Here is a 9,034-nt window from a genome sequence, read left to right on the forward strand (position 1 = left end):
AAAAGGCAAAACGAGAGCAAGTATTTTTGTACCAAACCTCCTAAATAGGACAATCTTACACTGGGTCAGACCACGGGCTTTGTGCTTGACTTTCGAATGCCTGTAACTGAGAGCCTCCATCCCCCGCCCCGCCAGCTGCATGTTGAAGGCACGATGTTCACGCGCGTGCAGACGTCGACACGCGCGATGCGGGTTCGGCAGGAACCGTGCTCCGGCTGTGTTGGCAGGACGTCTGCGGCCACTGACAGTATTACCGTTTTCTTCCCAGTTGTACCAAACGACAACCAGGCAGGACAATCAGAAACTTTCTTATGGTGATTTTTTTTTTTTTTTTTAAAAAACCCAAAACCTTAGGGCTATGTTAACAGCTTGCTGTGCAAAGCTTTGGCATGGTACAACAGCTCGGATCAGGGATGGGCAGAAACAGCCCGCACATGTAGCAAGGTGACATTTTGCCTCCTCCTCCTGCCATGACTGCTTGAAGCTGTTAAGGGCAATGTAAACTGCTGTATGAGGAAGAAAAAAAACCCAGTAAACCCTCGGTTCGCCAGCTTACTCGAGGTTGGGCGCGAGCCCTGAGCGAGCCGACGGGCTTAAACACGTGCCTAACGTTATGCCAAAGCGCTGGGCTGAACTGGGGTTTTAGTGTCAAGGTTATGCCGGTCCGGCAGCTCGCTCTGTAGCATTTCCACGTTTCCATGTGCAAAGACAAGAAGGGAGGCTGCTAACACCCTCGGGGCAGTATCTTTAAAGAGATAACGTACCAGCAAAGAGTGTTGGACGTACTAGTCTCTCCTTCTCCTTGCTCCAGGAGGAATTTGGAAAAAGAAAGAGCAAAGCAAAGCAAAGCAAAGCAAAACCTCAAACAGATTTCAGTTCTTCGCAAAAGAGAGGTGCAAAACTTCTCCTTTCATTGCCTTTTACCCCCCGACCCCATCCCTGCTTCAGAGTACACCGAGCTCAGTTGCTGCCCGGGCTTCACCGTGGCATGGTTAAACATCATAACCTTTTTCTTCCTCCTTCCTTTTATTCTGTGGGTGGGCCAAAATAAGATGGCTGAGATTTCGGCTGCCGGAGCCGGGGTGGGGCGGGAGGGGAGATGGTGCGATGGGAAACCGTCCCGTTGGGGTCTTCTGTAAAAAGTGGGATTGATAAAGACAACGTGAGAAGAAATCAATTCCAAGACAAACCTCTGAGCAGCTCTAAAAGGAACGATACCAGCGTTTCCAAGCGACGGACTAACTCTTTTAGCAAACCATTTCCTGTACTTTGTCTTGTGGAGAGGAGAGAAGCTTCCACATTGTCTACTCCGCTTTTGGAAATATGTTTAAAGGTACTTTTCTATTGTAATTTTTTAAAAATAAAACCAGTGATTATTGTAAGTTACGCACCGAGCGTCATTGTGTGCTGTGTATCGGGTTGGGAACACGGAGGAGGATTCCAACACACGCCCTTTGGGGCTTCGGGGAACAGCGGCCTCCTTCCTCCCTCGGGGTATTTGAAGGCAACGCTCCTGAGGGACACGGTGATCTTTCAGGGGCAGATACCGTCGTCCCGCCTGGTTCACTTGGGTCTCTAGGAAAGCTCCAAAATCCAGGCTGGAAGGATCAACAGGCTTTTAAAAGAAATGACTCCAAGTTTACAAAGATGTTATCGGTTAGTTTCTAAACCTACTAATCTTGGCACTGAGCACAGGAGCTAAGCTGCGATTTTCCATGAGCTCAGCCACAGCAGAGGCAAACGTAACCTAGAGACGAAGGGCCAGATTATTATTTTTTTTTTAACACGCTGAGAATTTTGAAAACCTTGGTTCATAAGCCCAACCTAGAAATTCTTCCTCCTTCCTCCGCTCCGCCCCCGCCCTGATAAACGTGACCAGCGTCCCCAGGAGCCTCAGCCAACAGGCCAGACTCTGAAAATAAAGTACCAGCAGCAAGCTTCAGCTTAGCGAATGCAGCCCAGAGAGTGGTGTGTAAAGGGACATCATTAAATCGGGCTACGAACTGTCACGGGCGGAAGAAAAAGGCATGGTGGTGTTACTTGAAACCCCCGGCTGGCAGGGATGAGCAGGGAGCTAAGCCCTTAATGTTGGATGCTAATCCCCCCGCGGCCGCTGCAAGTCACAGCTTTCTTTCCGACTTGCAGTCGGGGGAGAGGTTTGTTGGCAGGCCCAGGGTAGGAAGGGAAGAGCGCGACAAGCCGCGAGCGCAACGCAAACAGACTGCTCAGCCCAGCTGCTATTCCGAGCGACGGTAACTGGCCGACATCGCTGTCCCAGGCACCGCTTCAGCGACGCACGCAGATGCTTTTGGGAGCCAACTCAACAGCAAACTTCCTCCAGCTAAGAAAGTGATGAAACACACACGCATCCTCCTGGACTTTGCCTGGGCACAGCATCTGCTCTGAGATCTGCCCTGTGAAAGGAAGCGGGGCCTTGCTGAAAATACTTAACTTCTTGAACTACTTTTTTTTTTTTTTAAAACACTTCCCCTGTAAGCCTAAACGTTTTCAGCTCCGTGCTGATTGGCATTGCTCTCATCAGCGAGGGGCGGGAGCGGCAAGCTGCTCGCCAGGCCCCAGCATCCCCTTTGCCCGTGGTGACCTTTCCCCATGCGGCCAGGGGAACATTCCTTCCCCGTGACCGTCGGGGCACTTACAGGAAGGCCCGAGCTGCTGGCTGACACTGGGAGATTGCAAAATGGGACCAGGGACTCCCAGGCCAGTGTTGGGCATCCGATACCAGGGATAAGTCCCGGGTGGTATGAACGGGCAGAGCTGGAAAAACCAAAATAAGAAAATCTCTCACTCTCATTGTTTCCACTTTCCCCAAGTCTTTCTCTCCCCGTCCCCCTAACACCAAGGCTAAGCTCGGGGCGGGGGGCATGTGAGCAGCTCCTTCCTAGGCATCCCTGTGCAGAGGTTTGCTGCCCCAAGGCTGGATGCAGGGAACAGGCTGGCAGGGTCTGCGGAGAAAAACACAGCGCTAACTCCCGACATCAGACAGACACAACCGAGCAGCGGAGGAACGGGACAAGACAGGAGGAGGAGAGCTGTATCTCCCAGGGGATTGTACACAGGGGCAGGCAGTAACGAGGGCAATCAGGCAGTAGTGGCAGGGACTAGGGGATCTTGCTGCAGGAGCGGAGACAAGCCAGCCGGGGCAGCGAGAGCAAAGGGCAGACGGAGCTGGCGCCGAGGCTGACAGCAGCCCCCGCAGCCCCGACAGGGCAGGGAGGAGGACTGAGCCCAGCACCCGCTCCTGCACGCCCCCTCGAAGAGGGGCAGAAGGAATAACGAGGCCAGGAGAGGAAAAATCAGATAGCACTGCGTTTGGCCAGGCAGCTTTAGAGGCTGAGACACAGGCTGGAAGGGAAGCTGCTGGCTAAGAGGGAAGAGGTGGCTTTGTAAGGACAGTTGGGGCCAGGGCAAGGGCACAGCACTCACCGAGCATTTGCTCCCTGATCCTCGAGGCTTGGTGAAATTGAGAGGCAGCACTCAGCAAGGGTCACCGCGCTGCCTGAATGCCGCCAGGCAAGGCTGCTCTTTGCTCCCTGCCAGTATGAAAAGGCCCCACGCACCTGGGAAAGCACGCAGCTCGAGCACTGGCCGTCCTGCCGCCCTGGGAAGGACGGGGATAACTGCACACAAGGGATTGCACAGCACATCTAAAAGCCCGAAGTTTGCCCTGGGGGCTGTGCCTACAGCCCAGAGGCAGGGCAGCCGTCCCCAGGCCAGGCAGTGCCTGCAGAGGGGAGGCATTTCAACCGAGGGATGTGAGCAGGGTGCCACAGATGCATGCCCTGCACCAGCAGGCTGCCCGGGGAGCCAGGCTTCAACCAACATTTAAACACCGTTATCCACCTCGCTGCCGCGCTCAGGCTAGAAACCAAGATGACAGCGGAGCTTAAAAAAAGCAAAGCTAAGAAACACCATTAGCAGATCCCTGAAATGCTTCTTCTAAAACACAAGGAAGTCAACCATTAGCAGAGTCTGGACTTCATCTCTGCAGTCTCCATAATTAATAACTAGCTCAGGAGGGAATAGAGAATACAACGTAACTGATGGAGGCAGGAAGAAATTGCACGAGTACTTCAGGCCTTGGATGTAAGCCCAGAATTGCAGGTATAGTCAAAAAATTAACTTAATGGAAGGACAACCTCCTGCCTTAACCATCATTTTCCCCCGCTGTGCTTGCACTCTGCACAACGTCCAACCCACGAGGGCTGGTGGAGGGCAACACGTGGGTCCCAACCACAGAAGCGCTGATGGGCTTTCAAGTCACAGCTGGTTTTTTCTGGGCTGCTGGGTAACACGGAGGCCGCCGCACACACAAACCAAAGCAGCAGAAAGCAAGCTGGCGAGAAACAAGGAGAACTGCTCTTACAGCAAGCCAGGCAGCACCGAAGGAACCGGGGCTCGGACCCACAGGAGCGCGTGGGTAGAAGGGGCCACAGGAGGCCTCCGATCCAACCTCCCTTTTGCAACAGGACTGTAGCCTACAAGAGAACTGGGCAGCCTGGTCTTGTCTGGGTGATGCTTGAAACATCCATGGACACACCTCTCCACTAGCTTTTTCTTCCTAATATCCAAGCCAAACTTCTCACTTTCCCCTATTATGTCATCTGCCATGGCTGCCAAAAAGAGTTTGCCCACATCGTCTTCCTAATTGCCCTTCACATCGCTGTACCTGGGATTAGATACACCCCCAGTCGCCTCTTCACCACACCAGCTCTCCTCCCAAGCCCTCTGTCCCCAGCTCTGACCAGCCCAGGAGCCCCAACCAGACCCTCCCCAGCATCCCCGCATCCCTCCTGAATGAAGGGGGGTACCCAAACTGGACACAGTTTCCAGCTGTGACCTCCCCAGTGCTGAGCACAGAGCCAAGAGCTTCCCTTGCTCCGCTGGCGCTTGCCGGAGCGGCACAGGCTGCATTTGCCTCATTCGGAAGACAGCAGCTACAGCTATGCAATACCCAGCACGACGGAGAAGCCACCTTCCTGCCGAGAGCCCTGCTGCATCCGGACAAGCCCCCTCTTCTAGGGAACTGCCATTCTTCCTTATCTGCTTTACAGGGATGTGTCCAGAGAGCCTGCGCAGGACAGGACAGACGCAGTTAGGAACGCACCTATGGAGCTAGAGGACAGAAGCAGACCCTCTCTTTGCTGGGAGGAGATGGAGCCCCAAACCACCTGGCCTTCTGCGTTACAGCAAAATGCTGGCCCAGGGCTCCCAGCTGGTGTGGCGCTGCCTTTTCCAAGTGCCCCTAGAGCCAGGCTGGGCAGTGCTATAGCAATGCCAGCTACCTGAGGCGGCCAGGAATGCTGTTTTCCAGCTGATCCCTCTCTTGCTGGCAACTCAGCAGCAGGCCTCAACAATCCAGCTGTATCCCTGACTTTGCCAGCAGTAGAAAGCCAATACCAGCAGACTGGGATCCGAGCTCTCCTCTCCTTGATGGCTGTTAGTGGTTAGCCTTGCCAGTCTTAACCAGTCAACAGCAAGCACTCAACCCTACTGGACGTCCTCCCCCAGATGCGGTAGCTGCCAGAGGCCCCCAGGCCAGTAACACACAAAGGAATTTGGGCCTGGTACATTAGCAGCGACCGGAAAGCGAGCAACAAAGCTGGAAATAATGAGATGTCAGTACCATAGTTGCTTCTAGTCATCCGCAAATGGAGCCCCTCCTCATCCGCAGGTACCGGGAGCCCAGCTCTCCCTGGTGGCCCTGCACCGCCCACCCGTGCTCATCGGAAGTGACAGCCCTCGCTGGCTACATCCACGTGCAGGGTCTTTACACCATTTGTCAGGGCTCCCTTGCCTCTCTCTCCCCTGCTCTCTAAAAGCCTTGAATGATCATGATGAATTATAGATTAGCTCTGGTACACACCGCCTTATGTCAGTTTTCTCATTCAACCATACGAAATTCTGCTGCTTTCCACCCCCTTCCAGAATGATCATCATAACGGAGGAGGGGGTAGAATAACTCTTCAGTTAGAGCAACTTTTAGGAGAGAAGCCAGTAGAGCTCCATGTTTAGGGGTGTGACACCCCTGGTCTATTCAACTTGTACCTTAAAAAAAAAAACCCAAAACAACAGTGCTTTTATTTTTTTGGGTACGACCAGATGAAAGAAAAGGTCTGGTTGACATATACGAGCTCCTCCTGGAGGGCCAGTGCAACCCCTGATCCCCACAGACAGGTGTGCTGACCTTGCTACTGGATGCCCTAGGAGGATGCCTTTTCAGAAGTAATTCCTAGACCAGTAATGCCTGGCTAGAGAGGAAGAGCTATCAGCAACACAACCCAGCTTACCCCATCGGCTTCCTCCTCCTCCAGTTTCATCGTGGTGCAATCGGCACACCTCTCTCCCAACAAGATGGACTAGTGTGATATTGAGAGTGAAAGAGCACTGAGTGCACGTCTCTGCTTGCAGACCTCAAAAGAGCTGTTTTCTCTTGGGAATAGCTCCAGCGACTGCTGCAGATACTGCCCAGGCTCAAGATGCAATTGTGCAAGCGAAAGGATGATGTGGACAGCCGAGATACGTCTTGGAGAGCTCCCATCATCAAGAAAGAGCATCCTCCTTTTCCCCAGGGCCCTGTCTGTATGTCCATCAGCATCACAGGGGGTGGGAGCTGAATGCCTCTGCTCCTGGCTGATATGGCAGGGGAAGAAGAGAAGGATGCTGCATCAGAAGAATCCTCCATTGCGCCAGAGGGTTAGAAAGGGTCAAGTAAGAGCTCCGCCAGGATCCACGCACCGAACCCTGCAGCTCAGGGAACAATGGCCTTGCTGGACGGGACATGCATCACCTGAGGAGCCTCAGGAGAGTGGAAGAGGCAAGTCCTCACCTGGCAGGGACAGGTAAAGACCGCATTGAGATGGGTTTGCTGAGGAGCCTTCTTGAAACGCATGAGACGAAGGTGCCTGCCATGGACTAGATGCTCACTGTAGGTCCCTTCCAGCTGAAATATTCTATTCTATGTTCTGTCTTTGTCACGGACAGCTCGAGTCCCTTTACCTTCCTGGTTAGCAGCAGACGCTTCCAGGGAAGGAAGAGAAAAATGAGGTAATAGGCCCATGGTCCCCAGGAGAGAACACGATGCTTCTCAGCAGCCCTTTGCACTGCCAGACTGAGGGAAGAAGGATTTTGCCAAAGAAAGCGAGCTGAGGGCATGATGGTTTTGGCCACCAGGCGAACCGTCTTGCCAGACGCAGAATACATGAGAACACCCTGGAGCAAGATGAAGTAGGTTTAAGTTTTTAACAGCTGTGAACTCTTACGCTGAACTTCAGCAAAAAGCCTGACTTGGACATTACGCTGTGAAGAGACTGAAGTGGACTGGAGTGGTACTAAAATGATTTCACCAAACAGACTCCCGTTGATACAGTCCGAGACATTCTCAAGTTGCACCATTTGATCTTTCAGAGGTCTTGGAAAAACCCCGTAAGGACTGCTGGGAGCATCTTTGATAGAGAAGCAAAACCCAGCTCCTGAAACCCACAGAAAAAGAGGAGCTCGTGCTTATTTTCTGAACTTGTTTTCTTTACGACTCCTTGTCTATATTCCACGCCACCTCTAACAGGCCAACGTGAGCTTCCCTTCAGCTATTTTTGAGACCGTACCCTTACAAGTTGTAAAACTTATTACACCCTCTCTGCTAGTACAGCAGAGGAGATAACTTCCTCCAGTGAGACAAAGCATCTAATCCAGTCTTACCAACTGGACATCAGCTGGACTGCTTTGTTCCTTTGAACCCTGGAGCCTGACAATGCCAGCACAGCACACAGAGCTGCTAGTCAGCCTTCCTTTGCCGCTGTCTTAATTTTTGACCTAACATATTTTTAATCTTTGAAGGTAGTTGGAGGCATTTTCTTTAGAGTCCCCTATTATCTTAATCACTTGAGCAGGGAAACAAAATAGGTAGCCTACCTTACAGTCTGCTTTGCAAGCTTTGGTTCACAGAAAAAGGGTAATTCTGTGTAAGATGACTGGGAGGTTACCCCATAAGAACCCCCCCAAAAGCTATGAAAGGCAACTCAGAGCTCACTAAGAGCTCTGCTTTTGTCCAAGCACCACCACAAAAAAAAAAAATCACTGCTCAAAAATGCAGCAGATGGAAGAGAACCTTTTTTTTTTTTTTTGAGTGAAAATGGCAGAAGAGAGGTGAACAGTTTTGCAAGCGTGCCATGGGTGCTTTAAAGCAGAGCTGTAATGGAAAACTAAAAAGCTCCAAGAGGAATTACTTGTGCTGACCTGGAAGATATAGGAAAGAAAAACAGTTTCAAAACCAGCTGGAGCAGCATGCTTACATATATAATTAAAAAGCATGAAAAAAAAATTTATTAAAAAATAATAGAAGAAAGCTCCTACCGGCATTTAGCAACTCTACACAGGGCTGACGTGCAATGCTGGAAGTATTGTCTGTTTCTCAAAAGAGCAGTCTTCAAAATCAGGATAAATGCTATGCTTACAGAAGTATATTTCTCCTCCTGCACTTCCCCAAGCAGACATCTAGTGCGACAGCAACAAAGCCTTATTCTTCATCTATCACGTGTCCAGATCCGACGGCCTCAACCTGCTTCAGCCCCCGACACATCAGGCAAGACCACAGCTCGTGGACACACAGCAGCAATCTACTGTCGGTGGGATATCGCAGTCACCTCTTTTATCTTTGGTTCTAACCCTAGAAGAGCAGAGAAACAGCTCCTCTCCCTGCAGTGCCATGAAAACAATATCAGCATTGATTGACTCTGGTTCAGTACATAAAAATAAGTTATCGAGAGGACACGATTTGGCCACGTTCCACGTTAGTCTGTACTGCACAGAACGTCAGGCGTCTACAGGGAGCTTTCATTTAAGGTGGTTCCTCCCCCCATCTCAACCAAGAATGATAAAAAGATGAGTGTTAGCCTGAACAATAACTCACTGAGAATATAAAAAATATAGCAGATTCCTTTACCTCCTTGAAAAAGAAAACACAACAAGGACAAAAGATGTCGATCCTCTCATTCTTTAAGGAAGCAACACTGGAAAC

The 9,034-nt window shown here is 51.3% G+C and overlaps 1 long non-coding RNA gene across 1 annotated transcript; it reads right to left on the minus strand.

Annotated features, from left to right (window-relative positions):
- Nucleotides 1-1,062: 1,062 nt before the first annotated feature.
- On the minus strand, nt 1,063-5,132 carry LOC135313197 (uncharacterized). Its single transcript, XR_010372826.1, has 2 exons — nt 4,973-5,132; nt 1,063-2,414 (listed from the first exon to the last, which is right to left on the minus strand). It is a non-coding gene; the product is annotated as an uncharacterized LOC135313197 (long non-coding RNA).
- Between the last annotated feature and the right edge of the window lie 3,902 nt (nt 5,133-9,034).

Source organism: Phalacrocorax carbo, chromosome 4 (genome assembly GCF_963921805.1).
Source record: "Phalacrocorax carbo chromosome 4, bPhaCar2.1, whole genome shotgun sequence".
Taxonomy (NCBI): Eukaryota; Metazoa; Chordata; class Aves; order Suliformes; family Phalacrocoracidae; genus Phalacrocorax; species Phalacrocorax carbo.